Here is a 9,099-nt window from a genome sequence, read left to right on the forward strand (position 1 = left end):
CTCTTCTCTTCTCTTCTCTTCTCTTCTCCTTTTTTTACTCCTCTCCTCTCCTCTCCTCTCCTCTCCTCTCCTCTCCTCTCCTCTCCTCTCCTCTCCTCTCCTCTCCTCTCCTCTCCTCTCCTCTCCTCTCCTCTCCTCTCCTCTCCTCTCCTCTCCTCGCTCGGCTCAGTGCTGCCCGCTGGACCACCTAGACACTTAAAATCTTCCACTCTGGCCTTGCTTTAAACAAAACAACAATTAAGAGAGGGGGAGAAAAGATCTCGGGAGGCCGAGGGGAGCGGGAGAGCCCAGGTGTAGCTGTGCGATCGCCAGGGAGCTCTGCTGCAGGAGAGACAAAGACAGGAGGGGAATTAAGTGATGTTAAAAAACTTTATTTTAAAGGACACATTAAGCCCATAGAAGTCTCTGAGAGATATTACTTATTTCTGCTTATTAGTGATAATAGCCCAGTAAATTTGCTATTGAGTGTATCAAAGGCATTCAAAGAGACTTTGAAACATCAAAAAGATTGCAATTCTGATTTTACGGTTTTATTCCAGGCCCGACCTCCTGGCTACATTCCTTGATTGTAGTGTTTAAAAGTGAGCGGTGATCAGAACCACGTCTTCCTCCTCCTCCTCCTCCTCCTCTGGCCGGGCCGGGACCCTGGCGGGGCTGCCAGGGGCTGCGCGTCCAGCGGCTCCACCAGGGTCCCCCCGCCGCAGCCCCCTCACCGCCTCTCCCCAAAAATACCACAAAACCTTTCGAAATGCTTGCGGTGTAAGAGCCGGAGGTGGCGGCAGCCCTGCCCGGCGGGTCCCTGTCCCCTCGGGGGCTGCAGAGCCGGTGCCGCCGGGGGACGCGGGCTGAGCTCCCCGCGCCGCGCTCCGCAGCGAGGGAGCCTCGGGGCTTCTCGTCTGCCTGTAATTTACCCTTTTTATTATTATTATTATTATTATTTTTTCACTCTCTTTCTCTTTCGGTCCTTAATTTTACCTCTCTTTTCTCCCTTTACACGCCTCTATTCCAGTTGGGGTGTTTTATACCGACATCAAAGGGACAACGCAGTCTTTATTATTATTATTATTCCTTTCTCTCTCTTTTTTTTTTTTTTTTTTTTTTTTTTTTTTTCCTTCCCTTTTTATTAGGGCAAAATACTTCATTATTCCTGAACGCTCCTCGTTCGGAAAGCTAAACAAGAAATAACGTGCAGGGTCTGTGCAGGTCCGCGCTGCAACAAGGCAACATGTGTACGCCTAAAAGCCCCGAAATTAAATCCAGGTTGATCCCAATGTAAAAGAGGAGAGCGAGGGAGCGGGAGCCGGCTCTTTGAGTGGCTGAGAGAAAGAGGGGAAGAGATGAGTAGCTGGTAATTATTGAAATATAAGGATGAGATTAATTCAAAGGAAACAAACTATGAAAACAATTGGAGCCGAGTGAAAAGCAAAACCCAGATTAGAATTTGCTTGTGGTTTGTTGTCTGTCTGCTTTCTTTCCTCCTCCCCACCCATTGTCACAGTGCAAGGCAATGGGATTTGCACACTTGAGGTGTAATAGCATTACTGCATTAATTAAAATTTTCATTTCACGTCCAGATTGTTTACTTATCTGCTGGAAACATATGTCGGGAGAAGTTGAGATTCTGGATTCTGCTCCGCTGCCCAAGGTGCAGCGCAGTACAGGGGGGGAGAGGATGACTTCAGATTTTTTTTTTTTTTTCATTGCATCCTCCAGCCTTATCTCCCCGCTGTAAATTATAAGGAGACTCCATTGAACTGAATATGAAGATTATATTTGCGAGCGGCGCGTCCTGGAGCGGCCCCGGTCCCACTTTGAAATGAAACAAGCCTTGCGGACCCCCAGCCCCCCTTCTCCTCCCTCCCCGTGCGGCCGCAGCCCCCCGGGACCCCCCGATACCGTCCGGCTCCCGGGGAAGGGAGGCAAGGAGAGATCCAAGGAGGGAGGGAAGGAGCTCCGCGCTGCTCCGGCTGCGCCCGGGAAGAACAGCGAGGCTCTCCCACCTTCCAAAATCTGTCCTCCCCCGGGTGGCCCCCCCAAAAAAACACCCGGGGAGGGCGAGCATCCCCCGTGCGTGCCGCTGGGACGGCGGCGGGGTCGCGCCGTCGGTGCGGGCGCTGCGGGGCTCCGGCGGGGCGAGGGATGCTCGGCGCCCGCAGCGCTTGGTGCCAAGCGTCTGTTTGTCTGTCCCCACATTTTTCTCCTCCTTTTTTTTCCCTTTTTTTTCGTATTTTCATATTTTATGCTTTTTTTTTTTAAATTTTATTTTATTTATTTTTTTTTAAAGAGACCCCTGAGAAGGCAGCGAGGTGCCGTCCTCTCCGCCGGGTCTATCTGTAATTGAATCTAGGTCAGTTATTCTAAAGCATGGGAGAGGCTGATTCCCTCTTTCCGACATCAGCCCGGAATTTGGGAGGCGGGGGGGGGGGTGGGGGGGAGTGCAGGAGAGGGGGGTCTTGCAATTTCATTTAAAATGTAATGGTGGATGAACCGATAAGCAAATAGGGGGGGAAAAAAAGGCTCTGCTTAAAAGAAGAAAAAAAAGGCATGCTTTTAATATGCTTCCAGATGGGGGGAAAATGATTTACATGGGAGTTTATTTCCTCTTTGCTGATATGAAAGAATTACAGATACAAAACCCACTGATCTATAGAATAAAAAAAAAAAAAAAAAAAAAGAAATGTTATTTTCCTGTAAAGGTATCAGTTCATTTATATTCATTTAACCATCCATCCATCAATTCACTTTCTCACTCCCTGCACATTCTCTCTGCCTCTGGTAAACCTACCCCACCAATATACATTTCTGGAATATACAATGAAGTTTCCTTAAAAAAAAGAAATTATATGAGATTCAGCTGGAGTAGGTAAAGTGAAGTTTCCCTTCTCCTCCTCTCCCCAGCTCCTCTTTTATGTTCCAGACTTTGAGTAAATTAGCAATGCGAAAAAGAAAATTACTTAGTTGGGAAAAAAAAAAATTCTGTGTATATCTATAAATAATAGATGCAGTATAAGTGTTATAGATGTGTCTATATGTGTGTATATAATATCCAGACAGCAGAGCTCGTGTGCTCAACATGTATGTGCTGCTTGTGTGATACCAACAGTTCATTCTCTGCCTCTAACAGAGAACATCCACTCATTGTGCAGCTATTTACAGCATTCATATATCCACAGCCCCGGGTTTAACCACCCACCCAGCTGCCTGTGCTGTAGATATGCACGATCTGTATGATCCCTGCTCTGAATTGGAGCAGAACACCTGGAGTGAAATGTAAAATATTTCCCTAAAGTGCCAGCCCGTGTCCTTTGGGAGGGCTGGCACACCCTTGGTGCCCATATTTTGGGTGCTCTCTGGAGCAAGCTCAGCCATACACAAACACAGGGCATGGCTCAGCCCAGCAGCCTCTGAGCTCCCAGATCCGAGGGGCAGCTGTGTTGGTTTGCATTTTGGATGGGAGCTGGAGCTGAGATCCAAATTCCCTTGCAGGAGAGCGGCCGGAGAGCAAACCCAAACCTCTCCCCCGACACCTCCAAGTACCAAACCAGGGCAAACCCTTCTTCTTTACTAGGAGTGAGGGGACAGAAGTGACTTCCTCCTCCCTGTGCTCTCGGTGTGACAGCCCATCCTCGCAGGGATGGCTCCAGGGAGGATGAGCAGAGGCTGCCAAACCATCCCTCCCTTCCCAGACACCTTCGCCGAGGCTGGGAGCGGAGGGACGCGGAAAAACTTCTTTTTCTGCTTTAAATGCAGCGGCAAGAACTGTGTAAGAAGTTGCTTTTTTTTCTTGTTAAAAGCAGGTAAATAGATAGACAGACAGATTTGGAAATGCCTCTCTATATATAGATAAAAATATATGTCTTTATCTGCTGGCAGATACGGATACAGATCCGCACAGAGTTTTCCTAGCGGTGGGTTTTAGAGAGCTCCAAGCCGATGCTCGGGGGGTTCTTGCCAGCTTTTCCCCAAACTCCCAGTGCCAATAAAGGCACCAGGCAGTCCCCCCCAGATCAAACAGGCTGGTGGCACTGCAGAGCCCAGCAGCTCGTGGGGGCCTGCCCTGTGCAGAGCTCCTGGAGTTCCCAGGCTCCGCGCTGCAAGTGACACCTGCAGATGTTCCCCTGCCTCGAGTTCCCAACCCAGACCTGAACAAATACATAATCATATCACATAGCATAATTAATAGTGCTATCACCATGAAGGACTCTTAAAGGGAAGGCTGTTGAAAGAGAGTTCCTGAAGATAATCCTTTTAAAAGGTTTCCTTAAAATGCAACCACTAGCGGGAATAAGGCAGGTTTAGTTCCAACATCTTAATACCTCTGCAGAGCAGAGTTTTAGATCTTGTAAATGTCTTTCCTTTCATAGTGGCTTGACTTTTGATTTGGGACTCGCACTTTTTGGAGGATCTTGCTGCTGCTGTGGCTCTCAACAGAGAAGGTGCTTGAGGAGGCCCAGCCTGGCTCCCTGCTCAGTTGACCTGCCAGGGACTCATTCCTGCTGGAATTCCAACGTGGTCCCATCCTGCCTGGGCTGGGATCCTGCACTTGTGTCTAATGACCCATTTGAACAATTTTCAGAGTGCTGCTCAACTTGTTTTTTTTCTCATTCTGGATGACACCCCAGCTCCTGGCCCATGGGGAACAGGGTCCAGCTGCTCCCCAGCTCTTTCCTTAGTGCTGTCTCCCAACTCCTTCACTGCTCAGAGAATCCCTGCATGGCATTGGTGAGTAAATCACTTCATTTTGGCTTTCCCCAATGATGGCTGTGTGAAATGGGCAGAGCCACACTGTGCTTTGCACGCCCAGGGGATCAGTGGGCACCAGTGGGCTCTGCCTGGTGCCCCCTCAGCCCTTCTTCCTCAGCCTCCCTTCCCAGGAGCTCTTCCCATGGTTATTGGCATCCTCACATTTTGCAGGTTTTGCATGGAGAGGGCAAAGCTTGAGGAACTGGGACCACCTGGTGGAGCAGACCCCTGGCAGGAGACCCTGGGAGCAGCCAGGTCCTGCCTTTTGCTGTCACTGCCTTTTGCTGGAGCTCCAAGCCAGGATGCAGCATCCTGCTTTTCAGCAGGAAAAGTTCAGATTTGTGAAAAATGTTTTCAAATTGGCGTGGAAATAAGTGAGGGTTACTGGAGTAAGGGATGATGGACACCTCCTCCCAGGAGCAATAATTAAAAATTCAAAATGAAATTAAATACAGTGAAACCAGATATTATTACTTTGTCTTACAGCTGTGGAGAGTCCTTTAGACTATCCCAGTGCAAATTTCTGGGTGGGTGGCAGCTTTGGTGTCTGATCTCTCTAACCCCACAAGGCCTCTGGAAAACCAGGGATCTCCATTCCCAGGGAAGTGACAACCAGGCTGTTGTGCTGTAGTGTTTTGTGTAGGGAAAAACAGTTTGAAGGCAACAAGAGGTCTTTGCTGTGCTCTGGCTGCTGTCCCCTCTCTTGGAGGGTGGCACTGCTGCTGTTTGCCCAAGATTTATTTTTCCTGGTTTATCTTTTGGCTGCCACATTTAGGTTTTCCTCCTTAGCAAGGTCAGAACCCTCTGATTTAGAGTATTTAATTGCTTCTAATTTCTCCAAATTTCCGTGTAGGCATTTTAATGTTTGCCTCCTTCCTTCCCTGTGAGCTATTAGCGTGAGTCAGTTTTTTTTCCTGACATAGACAAGGGTTTTTCCCCTCTCCTCCTACTCCTTCCAGCCCTACTTACATGGGAATTCCCCCAGCAGGCACTGAAAGAAGAAAGGGAATTAGATCTTTATCAGAGCCTAACTTTCACCCAAGATTTCCTTAGATCAGGGAGTTAAATAGAGGCTAACAGAAGCCAAACAAATCTCTCCTACCTAGAAATAACCTTCCTGCAGCCAAAAGTATTCCCTCTCCTCCTTTGGAGGCAAACAGGAGCTGTGTGTCCTTCTTTCAGATGTACCAGTGTCAGTTCCCTGTCATGGCTGGATTTCAGAGTTTCTCTCTTTGCCCACCCAGTGCCAGGCAAAACAAGAACTACATTTCTAGCAGAAGAGAAAAAAAATAAAATAGAAAAATAGAGAAAAAGAAAATTAAATCCCAGCGTTGCTTCCAATCCCTGCCAACTTTCCAGGCCTTCGTAACTCAGCCAAAAATAAGGGCCACAAACCCATTTTTTCCTCATTTGCAGGTCACCTTGAAGGGTAGATGAGGAGCTCTTTCAACAGCAATTCTTTCAAGGGGATTTCAGAGAGGAGAGTAGCAATGATTGAAATTCTCTGTTTCCTTGCAGATCCTCAGGTTTTCCTGGGGGATGTACAAACAACTCCCCACTGTGGATTTTCGCTCCGTTGCGGTGACATCGCCTGACTCGAGGGGCTACAGAGGTTTGGCACCAACATGCTTTAATATAATTTTTTAATCACCTCCTGGCCTCCCAGCCCACACGTTCCTCTTCAAATAGCAGCAGGGCTGGAGGAGATGCCTACAGAAAAAATGGGACAGCATCCTCTTCCCACTCAAAACGCAGCTCCTCGGTGAGCTCTGCTGATGTCCTGGTGAAAAGCCCCTTCTGAGCTGAGCAGAGGAGCACCAAAAACCATGGAAAGGAGGTGCAAATTAGAATAATGAGGAGAAAAAGTGCCTTGATGCCTTCTCTGTGGGGACAGGATGCTTAGTGGCATTCCCTTCCCTTGCTGAGACATTGGGAAGAGAAGGTCAAATTGTCCAGGTGCTTTAGTTTATTCCAAGTGATTTTTCCCAGCTTCAGTTGATAAGTGATGAGCAAACCTTCCCCTCCACGTGTGCCCATGCATATGGGTAGACACACACACACACGCATACCCGTGTGTTTATAAATAGATCTCTTTAAATTTAAATAGATTTATGCCCAAGGACAGGAGGGTGGGTATGAGGTCATTACAAAGAAAGAAGGTGTAACACATCCATATGTTCTGCTGTGGGGATTAAATCTATAGCAGGTTGTATGCAGTGCTGATACTCCTATTAATTTCTATTTTTCATTGTTGTTTGCACATTTGTCAGGCTCTGATGGAGGGATAATGAAGCGAGTGGATGTTAACTGCAAATTAATCAGCCCTGCCTTGGAGTGCAACACAGGTTCCTGTTTGCTTCCCCTCCTCACCCAGGAACCATAACACACTTTCTACATCCCCACCAGGAAAACATCTAGGATGCTGTGACAGAGCAGGGGAAGAAAGAAAAAGGAAGAATGAGAGGCACCCTGGCTGAGAAACTTCCAATTCTCCTCGAAACTGCCGAGTTTGAGTTGTGAGAAAGCTGAAGAAGCTGAGGCAGTGCTAATTTTGCAAGAGGAGCTTGTTGGAAAAGCTGTGTTGGCCATGGACAGGTTGGACCTTTTGTTGTCTTTAACTCCTGAAGTGTCAGATCCTTTGGAGAGTTTGTTTTTTTAATTGGGGTGTGTCCCTGCCCATGGAATGTGATGAGCTTTAGGGTCCCTCCCAACCCAAGCCATTCTGTGATTCCCTGGCTCTCTGATTAACTGGTGCTGTGCATGAGGGGTGTATGTAATTACAAATATCAGGATTTTTTTTATTGCAAACTGTTTTGCTTTATTTTGGAGCTTGGTGTCAGTGAGCCTGGGGCAGGGGTTCCCTTGTGCAGGATGAATGGCAAGAGAGCTGGAGAAATCCCAATTCCCTCGGGAGAGAGCAGGGCAGGAACTGAGGCAGGGTCAGTCACCAGCCCCAGGAATGCATCTCCTCATGGATACTCACTCAGGGTACCCTTGGGCAGACACTGGTGCTTTGAGCACCTCCTTTTTGCAGTCTGGACTTGGAGCCAGGCAAACATGGGCATTTCTGCTCGGGTGCTGCATTTCTGATGAATTCAATTTGGTTCTGTGCAGGAGTTTAACCACCTGGCCTCATTCTGTGATCAAGGAAGGAAACAAGTGCAGATTTCAGACTGATCATTAATTGTTCACCCTTGTGATGATCACTTAGTGCTGGTTCTGGCACCAGCTTAGATTTCCTTCCCCTTCCCCATATCTCAGGATGCAGGTCTTTGTAGTCAAATCCATCCCTGCTGTGGCAACCTGGGGAGCCTCCAGTCCCCTGCAGCAGCACCAGCACCCAGACCTGATCCTCATTTCTTGGATATTAATGTGCCACCCTGCCCAGCTCCCAGGGTGCTTGGATGGCATCCATAGATCATTTACCTTTCCAGGGAAGGAAACACTTGGTCAGACTGAAATCATCATCAATAAATTCACGTTGCTCTAGCAGCTCTCCTCCTGTTCAGGGCACACGCCAGCCCCAGTAAATGGGTGTCTGCTTCATAAATACTGTGCTCCTATAGATGGGCATTTCATGGACAAGTTCATCCTGCCCAGGGCAAGCAGCACTGCAGGCTCATGTCCAGAATAATTAGGGAATGCTGCATTATTTAAATGTGTTGCTGTTTATTGGAGAAGAGGCACTGTAGGTGATTTGGGCATTCCTCAAAGGGATTTCTCCCAGCCTTTGTCCCTTCCTTTTATCACCTTCCTCGTTCCAGTCCTTGGCACAGTCCTCTCTCTTTTATTGATCAAACACTTGATCAATTGGACAATTAATCACCTGGTTGACCCAGATTTTTTACATATCTGTCCCGACATTTTTTTTTTCTTCCCAACCTAGATTTATCACCAGTGCATCCTTTTTGAAATGCCAGGTTTTGACAACAAAGTGCTCCCCGATCATTGTTCTTCCACACATCTCCCAGGATCCTGCCTTTCCTGTGATATCTGTGCCTTATTTGGAGGCACTGGGTGACAGCTTCCCTGGAAAAGCAGCCAAACCTCACTTCTACCCTGTGTTTGGATCAGAAAATCTGCTTAGGCTCCATCCTCTGCACTTGGCTCATGAGGATTAAACCCAGAACTTTCTCATTGTCTCTTTCCCTCCTTTTCTTCCCTCCTTCCTTACGTCTTTCCCCTCCTGCTGAGTGCAGAGAACACATTTTCTCACAAATGCTTAACTCCGTGGATTTCAAAAGGGATGGATTTTGTTCCTCACCCACCATCTCCACTCTGGGCTCTCCAAGCTGAAACATCTCCATTCGTTCTGCGGGCCGGGGGGAAAACAAAGCCGTGGAGAGGGACGTAAGC

Source organism: Oenanthe melanoleuca, chromosome 9 (genome assembly GCF_029582105.1).
Source record: "Oenanthe melanoleuca isolate GR-GAL-2019-014 chromosome 9, OMel1.0, whole genome shotgun sequence".
Taxonomy (NCBI): Eukaryota; Metazoa; Chordata; class Aves; order Passeriformes; family Muscicapidae; genus Oenanthe; species Oenanthe melanoleuca.